General features: G+C 51.9%; 1 long non-coding RNA gene and 1 other non-coding gene across 2 annotated transcripts; both read right to left on the bottom strand.

Annotated features, from left to right (window-relative positions):
• Positions 1-6,033: 6,033 nt before the first annotated feature.
• On the bottom strand, positions 6,034-14,042 carry LOC147080494 (uncharacterized). Its single transcript, XR_015077285.1, has 2 exons — positions 13,144-14,042; positions 6,034-8,216 (listed from the first exon to the last, which is right to left on the bottom strand). It is a non-coding gene; the product is annotated as an uncharacterized LOC147080494 (long non-coding RNA).
• On the bottom strand, positions 10,826-10,963 carry LOC147080495 (small nucleolar RNA SNORA2/SNORA34 family). Its single transcript, XR_015077286.1, has one exon. It is a non-coding gene; the product is annotated as a small nucleolar RNA SNORA2/SNORA34 family (small nucleolar RNA).
• Positions 14,043-14,049: the final 7 nt, after the last annotated feature.

Genomic DNA, 14,049 nt, shown 5'->3' with positions numbered 1-14,049 from the left:
TGGTTGTCATTCAGATTTCTGAAATCAGGGCATATTTGTGAGAATTTTTGGTAGAAATTCTCCCTGATGCCCTGATATTTTCCGCAGGCTGTGAGGAAGTGCATCTCTGTCTCCACTACTCCCTGACTGCAGTGAGAGCATATCCTGTCCTCTCTTGGCAGCCTGGTCTGCCTGTGTCTGCCTTTTTCGATCGCTAGGCTATGTTCGCTAAGTCTGTACCTTGTCAAGGTTCTTCTCAGTTTGTTATCCTTTACCATGGTCAGGTAATCAGCTATGTTGTATTGTCTGTTTAGGGCCAAGTAGCAATTGAGTTTGCTTTGGGTTTTTGTTGTTTCTGCCCAATATGTCAGATATTTTTCCTTTTGCTTAGCGACGATTGTGTTGGGTTGAATTATTTGTGTTACCTTGTCACTGTCCTGGTGCTGGTTATTGTTAGTACCCAAGCAGCACGAAGCGTGCATTCAGCCAGAAAACCCTCTCCTCCTCTCTCCCTCTTTACAAATATCACGGTGCCACTCACCTGCGTCCTGGTCCCTCTCGCTGAATTCCAGACTCCGGGTCCGCCTTCAAGCGAGTCGCGGGATGCTCAGACACAAACACTCCCACCGCCACACAGCCCCCCCCGCCCGCCCGCAGTTGAACCGCTGTCTCCTCCTCGTGCTCTCTGAGGTTTTTTGTTTCTTCTCTCTTTCTCTCTCGGAGGAAAGGTCTCGTAAGAAAATTGTGTTTCTGGAAGACTGGTAAATAAGTGAGGTAATGCGGCTGCCTGGGACCCCTCCTTCTCTTCCATTTCCTTCCCCCCCTCTCTCTCCGTCAGCCTGCTCCACCTTCGAGCGATTACTTCACACACACACACATGTTTCATATTTAGGCGCTGTTTGCCGGGCCCCTTGCAATCTCTTTGCTCTTTAAACCGTTTTCTAGCCGAGGCCATAAGACCGTCTTGGTCGAGTTAACTTTTAATTAGAAGGAGAAAACTTTTGCCTTTTTGCACCTAACTAAAATATCCCTTCCTTTGATCTCTTGATTTTTTTTCAGGGGGTGAGGGGGGGGTCAAACACTTGCTAGAATATAAGTTTAACCCTCCCTCCGCTCCCCCGCCACCCCCCCAGCCAATCCCGAGTATTTTCTGTTTTTTAGGAAGCCCTTTCACCTCCCCACAGGCTAAGCAGGGATCAACTGGCGGGACAGCCCGAAGCCCCTGGTTAACCAGGGGATTTTTCACTTTCCAAGGGCCGTCGTACTTCCTGCGTAGGCAGAGGCAGCAGCCAACTTGCGCACGGCACGATCCCACAAAAGGGCAAGTTAAAATGAGCGGCCAATTGATCAGGTCGGGGCCCGGGTGTCAGCCGTGGCTTCAGTGGGCAGCACCCGCGCCTCTGAGTCAGAAGGTTGTGGGTTTATAGTCCCCGCTCCAGAGACTCGAGCACATAAAGCTAGGCCGACACTCCCAGTGCAGTACTGAGGGAGAGCCGCACTGTCGGAGGGGCAGTGCTGAGGGAGCGCCGCGCTGTCGGAGGGGCGGTACTGAGGGAGAGCTGCACTGTCGGAGGGGCAGTGCCGAGGTAGCGCAGAGATCTTGGAGGGTTCTAGGGGCTGGAGGAGGTTACAGAGATAGGGAGGGTTGTAGGGGGCTGGAGGAAGTTACAGAGATAGGGAGGGTTGTAGGGGCTGGAGGAGGTTACCGAGATAGGGAGGGTTGTAGGGGTTGGAGGAAGTTACAGAGATAGGGAGGGTTGTAGGGGCTGGAGGAAGTTACAGAGATAGGGAGGGTTGTAGGGGCTGGAGGAGGTTACCAAGATAGGGAGGGTTGTAGGGGGCTGGAGGAAGTTACAGAGATAGGGAGGGTTGTAGGGGCTGGAGGAAGTTACAGAGATAGGGAGGGTTGTAGGGGCTGGAGGAGGTTACAGAGATAGGGAGGGTTGTAGGGGCTGGAGGAGGTTACAGAGATAGGGAGGGTTGTAGGGGCTGGAGGAGGTTACAGAGATAGGGAGGGTTGTAGGGGGCTGGAGGAGGTTACCGAGATAGGGAGAGTTGTAGGGGGCTGGAGGAGGTTACCGAGATAGGGAGAGTTGTAGGGGGCTGGAGGAGGTTACAGAGATAGGGAGGAGGAGGCAATGGAGGGATTTGAACAGGAGGATGAGAATTTTAAAATCGAGGCGCTGCCGGACCGGGAGCCAGTGTAGGTCAGCGAGCACAGGGTGGGTGATGGGCGAACGGGACTCGGTGCGAGTTAGGACACGGGATTTGAATGAGACCCGGCGCACTGTAAAAGGGGAGCGGGAAGTGGTGGCGAGTGGCGGTCGGGGTAGCAAAATTGAGGAGAAATTTGGTGAGGGTGGCGAGCTTGAGGCAGTTAAAGGGAAGGGTAGTTAAAGGCGGTTTGCCAACAGCTGGAGCCAAGCAGACGTGGTTTCCCCTTCAGTGTTTGCTCTGCAGTCTAAACCTCCGAGTGTTAGAAGTAAAAAGTTTACAGGCAGCCAAAGTGAGATAATCATCCAACCAGAGATGGTGAGTGCCCTACTGTGGGGAAGAACGTGAGAATTAGGAGCAGGATTCGGCCCGTCGAGCCTGCTCCGCCATTCAATAAGATCACGGCTGATCTTCGACCTCATCTCCACCTTCCCGCCCGATCCCCATATCCCTTAGCGTCTCCAAAATCTATCGATCTCAGCCCTGATTATACTCAACGACTGAGCATCCACAGGGCAGAGAAGTCCAAAGATTCACCGCCCTCTGAGTGAAGAAATTCCTCCTCATCTCAGTCCTAAATGGCCAACCCCTTATCCTGAGACTGTGACCCCTGGTTCGAGACTCTCCAGCCAGGGGGGAAACAGCCTCTCAGCATCTACCCTGTCAATCCGCCTCAGAATCTTGTATGTTTCAATGAGATCACCTCTCATTCTTCTAAACTCCAGAGGGTAGAGGGCCCATTCTACACAATCTCTCCTCATAGGACAGCCCTCTCATCCAAAGACTTGTTCTAGTAATGACATTTCCCCAGACGCTGAAATACACTCGCTACCATCAATGCAGTGCTGGGACATGATTAATGCTGGCACTGGGTGACGCAAAGCGTGGGTGACTAGCCTACACTTCTGGGTTCAAAGCAAGCCCAGAATGAGCGGAAGAACACTTGCTCCATCTGCTGGCAGCCTTTGTGAAATGAGCCCCGGTTCAATGTCCACAGGCACAAGCCCATTGCCCCATCACGCTGGTGGAGGCAGCTTTACTCTGTATCTAACCCCGTACTGTACCTGCCCTGGGTGTGTTTGATGGGACAGTGTAGAGGGAGCTTTACTCTGTATCTAACTCGTGCTGTACCTGCCCTGGGAGTGTTCGATGGGACAGTGTAGAGGCAGCTTTACTCTGTATCTAACCCCGTACTGTACCTGCCCTGGGAGTGTTTGATGGGACAGTGTGGAGGGAGCTTTACTCTGTATCTAACCCCGTGCTGTACCTGCCCTGGGAGTGTTTGATGGGACAGTGCAGAGGGAGCTTTACTCTGTATCTAACACCGTGCTGTACCTGCTCTGGGAGTGTTTGCTGGGACAGTGTAGAGGGAGCTTTACTCTGTATCTAACCCTGTGCTGTACCTGCCCTGGGAGTGTTTGATGGGACAGTGCAGAGGGAGCTTTACTGTGTATCTAACATCGTGCTGTACCTGCTCTGGGAGTGTTTGCTGGGACAGTGTAGAGGGAGCTTTACTCTGTATCTAACCCTGTGCTGTACCTGCCCTGGGAGTGTTTGATGGGACAGTGTAGAGGGAGCATAACTCTGTACCTAACCCGTGCTGTACCTGCTCTGGGAGTGTTTGCTGGGACAGTGTAGAGGGAGCTTTACTCTGTATCTAACCCTGTGCTGCACTTGCCCTGGGAGTGTTTGATGGGACAGTGTAGAGGGAGCTTTACTCTGTATCTTACCCATGCTGTACCTGCCCTGGGAGTGTTTGATGGGAACAGTGTAGAGGGAACTTTACTCTATATGTAATCCGTGCTGTCCCTGCCCTGTGAGTGTTGGATGGGACAGTGTAGAGGGGGCTTTACTCTGTATTTAACTCCGTGCTGTACCTGTCCTGGGAGTGTTTGATGGGGACAGTCTAGAGGGGGCTTTACTCTGTATCTAACCGATGCTGTACCTGCCCTGGGAGTGTTTGATGGGAGTGTAGAGGGAGCTTTACTCTGTATCTAAACTGTGCCGTACCTGTCCCGGGAGTGCTTGATGGGACAGTGTAGAGGGAGCTTTACTCTGTATCTAAGCCCTGGGAGTGTTTGATGGGAGTGCAGAAGAAGCTTTACTCTGTATCGAACCCGTGCTGTACCTGCCCTGGGAGTGTGTGATGGGACAGTGTAGAGGGAGCTTTACTCTGTACCTAACCCCGTGCTGTACCTGCCCTGGGAGTGTTTGATGGGACAGTGTAGAGGGAGCTTTACTCTGTATCTAACCCCGTGCTGTACCTGCCCTGGGAGTGTTTGAAGGGAACAGTGTAGAGGGAACTTTACTCTATATGTAATCCGTGCTGTCCCTGCCCTGTGAGTGTTTGATGGGACAGTGTAGAGGGGGCATTACTCTGTATTTAACTCCGTGCTGTACCTGTCCTGGGAGTGTTTGATGGGGACAGTCTAGAGGGAGCTTTACTCTGTATCTAACCTACACTGTACCTGCCCTGGGAGTGTAGAGGGAGCTTTACTCTGTATCTAATCTGTGCCGTACCTGTCCCGGGAGTGTTTGATGGGACAGTGTAGAGGGAGCTTTACTCTGTATCTAAGCCCTGTACCTGCCCTGGGAGTGCAGAAGAAGCTTTACTCTGTATCGAACCCGTGCTGTACCTGCCCTGGGAGTGTTTGATGGGACAGTGTAGAGGGAGCTTTACCCTGTATCTAACCCCGTGCTGTACCTGCCCTGGGAGTGTTTGAAGGGAACAGTGTAGAGGGAACTTTACTCCATATGTAATCCGTGCTGTCCCTGCCCTGTGAGTGTTTGATGGGACAGTGTAGAGGGGGCATTACTCTATATTTAACTCCGTGCTGTACCTGTCCTGGGAGTGTTTGATGGGGACAGTCTAGAGGGAGCTTTACTCTGTATCTAACCGACGCTGTACCTGCCCTGGGAGTGTTTGATGGGGACAGTGTAGAGGGAGCTTTACTCTGTATCTAACCCCTGTACCTGCCCTGGGAGTGTTTGATGGGGACACTGTAGAGGGAGCTTTACTCTGTATCTAACCCCGTGCTGTACCTGCCCTGGGAGTGTTTGATGGGGACAGTGTAGAGGTAGCTTTACTCTGTATCTAACCCCGTGCTGTACCTGCCCTGGGAGTGTTTGATGGGACAGTGTAGAGGGAGCTTTACTCTGTATCTAACCCCGTGCTGTACCTGCCCTGGGAGTGTTTGATGGGACAGTGTAGAGGGAGCTTTACTCTGTATCTAACCCGTGCTGTACCTGCCCTGGGAGTATTTGATGGGACAGTGTAGAGGGAGCTTTACTCTGTATCTAACCCGTGCTGTACCTGCCTTGGGAGTGTTTGATGGGAACAGTGTAGAGGGAGCTTTACTCTGTATCTAACCCGTGCTGTGCCTGCCTGAAGTTAGAAAATAAACACGGTGTTGAAGAAAAGTAGAACAGCTAAAAGCAGCAAACGCTGCCTCTGAGCAGTGCCAGCCAACCCTCCAGCCCTCTGCGCTCCTTGAATTCTGGCCTGTTGAGCATCCCAGATTTCCAAAGTCCACCATTGACTGCCGTGCCCCTAGCTCTGGAATTCCCATCCCAAACCTCTCCCCTCCTCCTTTAAGAAGCTCCTTAAAACCGACCTCTTTGACTGATCTTTTGTTCTCCTGCCTTAATATCTCCTCGTCTGGCTCGGGGTCAGAGTTTTAAAAATCTGATGACGCTCCTGTGAAGTGCCATGGTACGTTAAAGGCTCTGTATATATGCAAGTCCTTGTTACATATCAGGCAGACTGGCGTATTTGGAGAAAGTTCCTCTCCCGCCTCGCTCAATCTGACTCGCCGAACCACACATTAACCAAAGCAAATACACCTCTTCAAAAGTTTTTAATGAAAACTTCATCCACGTTACAACTTCTTTGGTCAGTTATTTACAGACTTAACAGTTCACATTCGATCGCCGATACACCGCGAGAAAAACCTTGCACCAGCTTGCAGAGAGTCGCAGTTCCTCCGGTCTGGTGATGTGGACAGTAAACCTTTGTAAAATCGCTGGTTCGGCCCCAGCTGGTGCACTGTGACCCAATTCTGGGCACCGCACTTTAGGAAGGATGGCAAGGGTCTTGGAGAGGGTGTGGAGGAGATTTACCACAATGGTACCAGGGGATGAGGGACTTCAGTGACATGGAGAGACTGGAGAAGCTGGGGTTGTTCTCCTTAGAGCAGAGAAGGTTAAGGGGGAGATTGACCAGAATGGTACCAGGGGATGAGGGACTTCAGTGACGTGGCGAGACTGGAGAAGCTGGGATTGTTCTCCTTGGAGCAGAGAAGGTTAAGGGGGAGATTGACCAGAATGGTACCAGGGGATGAGGGACTTCAGTGATGTGGAGAGACTGGAGAAGCTGGGGTTGTTCTCCTTAGAGCAGAGAAGGTTAAGGGGAGATTGACCAGAATGGTACCAGGGGATGAGGGACTTCAGTGATGTGGAGAGACTGGAGAAGCTGGGGTTGTTCTCCTTAGAGCAGAGAAGGTGAAGGGGGAGATTGACCAGAATGGTACCAGGGGATGAGGGACTTCAGTTACGTGGAGAGACTGGAGAAGCTGGGGTTGTTCTCCTTGGAGCAGAGAAGGTTAAGGAGGAGATTGACCAGAATGGTACCAGGGGATGAGGGACTTCAGTTACGTGGAGAGACTGAAGAAGCTGGGGTTGTTCTCCTTAGAGCAGAGAAGGTTAAGGGGGAGATTGACCAGAATGGTACCAGGGGATGAGGGACTTCAGTGATGTGGAGAGACTGGAGAAGCTGGGGTTGTTCTCCTTGGAGCAGAGAAGGTTAAGGGGAGATTTGATAGAGGCGTTCAAAATTACGAGGGGTTTTGATCGAGTAATTAAGGAGAAACTGTTTCCAGTGGCAGGAGGGTCGGTAACCAGAGGACACAGATTGAAGATAATCGGCAAAAGAACCAGAGGGGGAGATGAGGAGAATGTTTTTAACGCAGCGAGTTGTTGTGATCTGGAACGCGCTGCCTGAAAGGGCGGTGGGAGCAGATTCAATAGTAACTTTCAAAAGAGAAATGGATAAATACTTGAGGGGGAAAAATTCACAGGGCTACGGGGGAAAGAGCAGGGGGGAGTGGGACTAATTGGAGAGCTCGTTCACAGAGCCGGCACAGGCACGATGGGCCGAATGGCCTCCTCATGCACTGTAAGATTGTACATGGGTCCCGGGACACTGAGAATACCCCTCCCCCCTTCCTTCAATAGCGGCCACGGGATTTTTAACGGCCGGCTGAATGGACACGACGGCTTTTGTTTAGCGTCTCACCCGAAGGCCGGCACCAGTGAGGCAGCCCCAGGCTACACGCTGGGGGTGGGGGCGACCCACAGGCGTGAGAGCGAGCCCTATCGCCCGATTCCAGGTGATGCTAGCCCTCCCTACCCCGACGAGTGGTGGAACCGAGCTCCCTTCCACACACACAGGCCAGACCAGACAGCACGAGCTCGCGATTCTGCGGCTCCCCGCACGCCGATCGATCAGCCGCTGCGACCGAAAGCTTCGCAGCTCAAGGACCCAGTTGAGCTGCTCGATTGCTGGTGGACGGGGAAACAGGGAAGAACGTTATATATATCTATTTTTTAAAACAGAAAGGCGCGGGGACAAAAAACAAGGCTGACGTCAGTTTTGCGCGGAGATCGGACTGATCCACGTTGCAAGCACAAGGTTATCACACACACACACTTCGGACTCGAGATAAGACGCGGGCTATTTGCAGCGCGCTCCTTTTCCTCCGCATGCCTCGGGCAGCACCTCCACTCACGCCTATAGATAGTGCGCGTGACTCGGAATGTCCACCGTCCTCTGCCGCCGCGGCTGAGGGAGGCTCTCCTCTGGCGCCCAGTCGGTGCCGAACGTCCAGTAGCTGTGTTGAGGCGTCTGTCACTGCGCCTCGGTTGCCCGTGGGGGTCGCTGCCCCCGCCCGCCGGACCCTCGCGGTTCAGCTGGCTTCCCTGGTGCCGTTCTGGTCCCGGGTCCCTCGGGCCGGCTGTGATCCGCCCTGCAGTCGTGCGAGAGAAGAGACGGTGACGCACAACGGGGTTAAATGCCTCGCCCGAAACTCCGTTAAAATAAGACCCCCTCCCCCAATCTCTCAATACATCCCCGTATACCACGAGTGTTGGGAGGTCGCCCAGCATAGTTGAGCTCGACCACTGCCTCACCTCGTGGCCCGCGCGTTCATCAGCAGCAGGGGTCACCGGACAGCGATCCGGAGCAGGAAACTTCAGCCCGACCTCGATAGGGCGAATCATGGGCCGGGCGGGGGGACTGGAACCCAGGGCGTCGCAGCACACCGCACGGTACAATCACCCGCCGACAGTTTACCCAGAGCGAGCGCGGTGAGAATGCAACACAGAATGTACAGCACAGAAACAGGCCCAACGTATCCGGTGTTTGTGCTCCACACGAACCTCCTCCCACCCCTCCTCATCTCATCCTATCCTTCTATTCCTTTCTTCCTCATGTGTTTATCCAGCTCTCCCCTTAAATGCATCTACAGTATTCGCCTCCACCACTCCCCGTGGTCGCGAGTTCCACATTCTCACCAAGTTTGCGGATGATACCACGGTGGTAGGCCAGATCACCAACAACGATGAGTCAGCCTACAGGGAGGAGGTCCAGCATCTCGTGAAGTGGTGCGCCGATAACAACTTGGTCCTTAACATCAAGAAAACCAAAGAAATCATTGTGGACTTCAGGAAGTCTAAAGGCGGAAGTCACACCCCCATCCACATCAATGGGGCTGTGGTGGAAAGGGTGGACAGCTTTAAGTTCCTCGGAGTCCACATCACGGAAGACCTCTCCTGGTCCCTCAATACCTCCTCTCTGGTGAAGAAGGCCCAGCAGCGCCTATATTTCCTAAGGAGGCTGAAGGGATGTAACCTGTCACCCCTGATCCTCTCTAACTTTTACCGCTGCACAATAGAGAGCATCCTGACGAACTGTATCACAGTATGGTATGGCAGCTGTAGCTACTATGACCGGAAAGCCCTGCAGCGGGTAGTCAAAACTGCCCAACGCATTACCGGCACCCGGCTACCGACCATAGCGCACATATACCAGAAACGCTGTTTACGGAGGTCACGGTCCATCATCAAAGACCCTACCCACCCCAGCCACAGTCTGTTCGCCCTCCTGCCATCTGGGAGACGCTACAGATGCATTCGCACCCGTACAACCAGATTTAGGAACAGCTTCTTTCCCAGGGCTGTCATCCTACTGAACTCCACAAATAAACTCTAAAGCCCGCACATCTGCCAATGCACTTTATTATGTTTATGTTAATGTATTACAAGCCAAATGAATGTTGAATGTTTAAATGTCTTAATCTAAATGTACACTCTCGGGAGCCGCAAGCCTACATTTCGTTGTACTGCACTTGTACACTAACAATGACAATAAAGTTGATTATTATTGCTACTCTCTGGGTAAAGAAGTTTCTCCTGAATTCCCCATTGGATTTATTTGTGACTGTCTTATATCGATGGCCCCTCGTTCTAGTCTCGCCCCACGAGTGGAAACACCTTCTCTACGTCTACCCTATCGAAACCCTTTTATAATTTTATAAAGACCTCTATCAGGTCGCCCCTCAACCTCCTCTTTTCTAGAGAAAAGTACCCCCAGCCTGTTCAGCCTTTCCTGATGGTTATAAACCTCTCAGTTCTGGTTATTATCCCAGTAAATCATTCTGCACCTTCTCCAGTGCCCGTGTGTGTGTTCGGGTCCAATTCCTGGTCTGTGTCCTGTTGGCTGACCACACCCAGGATGTGCATGTGGAACTCGCTACCACAGGGAGTGGTTGAGGCAAATAGCACAGATGCATTTAAGGGGGAAGCTGGATAGAAATATAGAAAAATAGGAGCAGGGGTCGGCCCTTCGAGCCTGCTCCGCCATTCAGTATGATCATGGCCGATCCTCTATCTCAATACCATATTCCCGCTCTCTCCCCATACCCCTTGATGCCTTTTGTGTCTAGAAATCTATCTATCTCCTTCTTAAATATATTCAGTGACTTGGCCTCCACAGCCTTCTGTGGTAGAGAATTCCACAGGTTCAGCACCCTCTGAGTGAAGAAATTCCTCATCTCAGTCCTAAATGTCCTACCCCGTATCCTGAGACTGTGACCCCTCGTTCTAGACTCCCCAGCCAGGGGAAACATCCTCCCTGCATCCAGTCTGTCTAGTCCTGTCAGTATTTTATACGTTTCAATGAGATCCCCTCTCATTCTTCTAAACTCGAGTGAATACAGGCCTAGTCGACCCACTCTCTCCTCATACGGACAGTCCTGCCATCCCAGGAATCAGTCTGGTGAACCTTCGCTGCACTCCCTCTATGGCAATTATATCCTTTCTTGGGTAACGAGACCAAAACTGCACACAGTACTCCAGGTGTGGTCTCACCAAGGCCCTGTATAACTGTAGTAAGACATCGTTGCTCCTGTACTCAAAGCCTCTTGCAATGAAGGCCAACATACCATTTGCCTTCCTAACTGCTTGCTGCACCTGCATGTTCTATGTAATTCCTTGCGGCATGATCTGTACCCTTCGAAACCACCAAATCCTTTCGTACATTTTCTAGAACCCCCCCCTCCCCACAACAATCCAACAGGCGTGTTCCTTTCAGATGAATTGGCAGACACACGGTCAGAATTGCGTGAAAGCCAACAGACCATAGAAAGTGCTTTCGTTTCGGCTCCTGTTTGAAACCGCCGGCTACAGCAAGCCGCCAGTCTTGATTCAGGGCCTGTCTGCCTCTCTCTCCCCGTCCACCTCGCCCTCTCTCTCTCCCCGTCTGCCTCTCTCTCTCCCCGTCCACCTCGCCCTCTCTCTCCCCGTCCACCTCGCCCTCTCTCTCCCCGTCCACCTCGCCCTCTCTCTCCCCGTCCACCTCGCCCTCTCTCTCCCCGTCCGCCTCGCCCTCTCTCTCCCCGTCCGCCTCGCCCTCTCTCTCCCCATCTGCCTCTCTCTCTCTCCCCGTCCGCGAACGGGATGCGATATTCCGTTAAGTTACAGGGTGAAAGCCGCCAAACGCCACACCGGATTTACAGCACAGAAACAGGCCATCCGGCCCCTGGGGTTTATGCTCCGCACGATCCTCCTCCCACCGCTCCTCGCCTCAGCCCATCAGCGTATCCTTTCTCCCTCGTGCGTTTATCTAGCTGCCGTTAGTTGCTGCGCTCTGGCTGGACGGGCAAGCGGGCGGCCCGACATGGAGCGGAACCGTTAACGGACCGCAGAACCGTACAGCACAGAAGGAGGCTGCCCTTCGGCCCACGTGCCCGCTCTCTGAAAGAGCCATCCGCTCACCGGAAAGGTGCCGAGCTCCACCGCCGGCTGATCCAGCCGCTCGGACTCGGAGCAAGTAAGACATCCTTGCTCCTGTACTCAAATCCTCTTGCAATGAAGGCCAACATACCATTTGCCTTCCTAACTGCTTGCTGCACCTGCATGTTTGCTTTCAGTGACTGGTGTACAAGGACACCCAGGTCCCTTTGTACATCAACATTTCCCAATCTATCACCATTTAAATAATACTCTGCCTTTCGGTTTTCCCTACCGAAGTGGATAACTTCACATTTATCCATGTTATACAGCATCTGCCATGTATTTGCCCACTCACTCAACTTGTCGAAATCGCCTTGAAGCCTCTTTGCATCCTCCTCACAATCCCACCTAGTTTCGTGTCGTCAGCAAACTTGGAAATATTGCATTTAGTTCCCTCATCCAAATCATTTATATTGTGCATAGCTGGGGCCCAAGCACAGATCCCTGCGGTACCCCACTAGTCACCGCCTGCCACCCCGGAAAAGACCCATTTATTCCTACTCTCCGTTTCCTGTCTGTTAACCAAGTTTCAATCCATGCCAGTATATTACCTCCAATCCCATGTGCTTTAATTTTGCACACTAACCTCTTATGTGGGACTTTATCAAAGGCCTTCTGAAAATCCAAATACACCACATCCACTGGTTCTCCCTTATCTAGTCTACCAGTTACATCCTCAAAAAACTCCAGTAGGTTTGTCAAACATGATTTCCCTTTCATAAATCCATGTTGACTTTGTCTAATCCCGTTGATATTTTCTAAGTGTCCTGTTATCACATCCTTTACAATAGACTCTAGCATTTTCCCGACTACTGATGTTAGGCTAACCAGTCTGTAGTTCCGTTTTCTCTCTCCCTCCTTTTTTAAATAGTGGGGTTACATTTGCCACCCTCCAATCTGCAGGAACTGTTCCATAATCTATAGAATTTTGGAAGATGACAACCAATGCATCCACTATTTCCATGGCTACCTCTTTTAGTACTCTGGGATGCGGATTATCAGGCCTGGGGATTTATCAGCTTTCAGTCCCATTAATTTCTCCAGCACTATTTTTTTTTTACTTAATACTAATTTCCTTTAATTCCTCCTTCTCACTAGACCCTTGGTTGCATAGCATTTCTGGGAAGTTATTTGTGTCCTCTTCCTTGAAGACCGAACCAAAGTATTTGTTTAATTGCTCAGCCATTTCCTTGTTCCCCATTATAAATTCTCCCGTTTCTGACTGTAAGGGACCTACATTTGTCTTCACTAATCTGTCCTTAAATACTTTTGTTAGCCATGGTTGGGCCGCTTTTCCTTTTGTGTTTTTGCGCCAGAAAGGAATGTATAACTGTTGCAATTCATGCATTCGTTCCTTAAATGTTAGCCAAAGTATTTGTTTAATAGCTCTGCCACTTCCTTGTTCCCCATTATAAAGATAAACACACGAGGGGGAAAGGAACAGAAGGATATGGTGATAGAGTGAGATGAAGTAGAGGTGGGAGGAGGCTCGTGTGGAGCATAAACCCCGGCACGGACCAGTTGGGCCGAATGGCCTGTTTCTGTGCTATAGACTCAATGGTTAACGGTGCCCAGGTTACATTTACAGTGCGAGGCACTTACCTGTCTGGGGGCTCCAGTCACCTGGGTGTTTAGCCGGCCTGTCTCGGAGGGCCGTGAAGTGCTGGACGAGGTGCGGCGACGCGAGGCTGGCTCCGAGCCGTCACGACGGGGCCTGACCCCGTCTGTCAGCTCCAGCTCGTCCATCGACTGCCCCCCCGGACCCAGAGCCGGGTCGAAGAGCGGCGAGGGGGGGCACTGCAGGCCATCGCCTACCACATCCAGGCAGTCCTGCCAGGCACAGACACAGGGGGGGAGAGAAACAACACACCATTAAGCCAGGCGAGAGAGAGAGAGACGGAGCGAGAAGGAGGGGCAGGCAGCGAGAAGGAGGGGCAGGCAGCGAGAACGAGGGGCAGGCAGCGAGAGAGGGACAGAGAGATGCGCCTCTCTCCCCGAGAGGAACTTCCTACCCCCACATGGGGTAAGGTTGCCCCACCCTAGATAACGGGGAAGACAGAAGAGAAAGTGCCCAGGAGGAGCAGGAGGCGTTCTCCCCGGTGTCGATATTTACCCCAACATCACTTAAAAAAACCAAATTATCTGGTCGTGTAACACATTGCTGTTTGTGGGAGCTTGCCGCGTTTCCCACATTACAACAGTGACCACACTTCTTAAAAAAAAAGTACTTAAAGAAAGGCTTGCATTTCTAGAGCGCCTTTCACGATCTTGATGTCCTGTGGTTGGGAAAGGCGCTATAGAAATGCGCGTCTTTCGAAGTTACTGGGGTTTAACATGGCTCTAACAGCGCGGGTGTGGAGTTGAGATAGCCGGTGATCCCAGGATATCTTCCAATGGAATGGGAGGAGACTGGTGCGGAGTATAAACACCAGTAACTACAGACCAGTAGGGCTCAATGGTCTGTTTCTGTGTGTTGTATATTCTATGTAATTCCTTGCGGCATGATCT

The sequence above is a fragment of the Somniosus microcephalus genome, unplaced genomic scaffold (genome assembly GCF_052327205.1).
Source record: "Somniosus microcephalus isolate GS21.2 unplaced genomic scaffold, FLI_Smic_1.0 scaffold1540, whole genome shotgun sequence".
Classification (NCBI taxonomy): Eukaryota; Metazoa; Chordata; class Chondrichthyes; order Squaliformes; family Somniosidae; genus Somniosus; species Somniosus microcephalus.
This window is presented reverse-complemented; position numbering and strand designations above follow the sequence as displayed.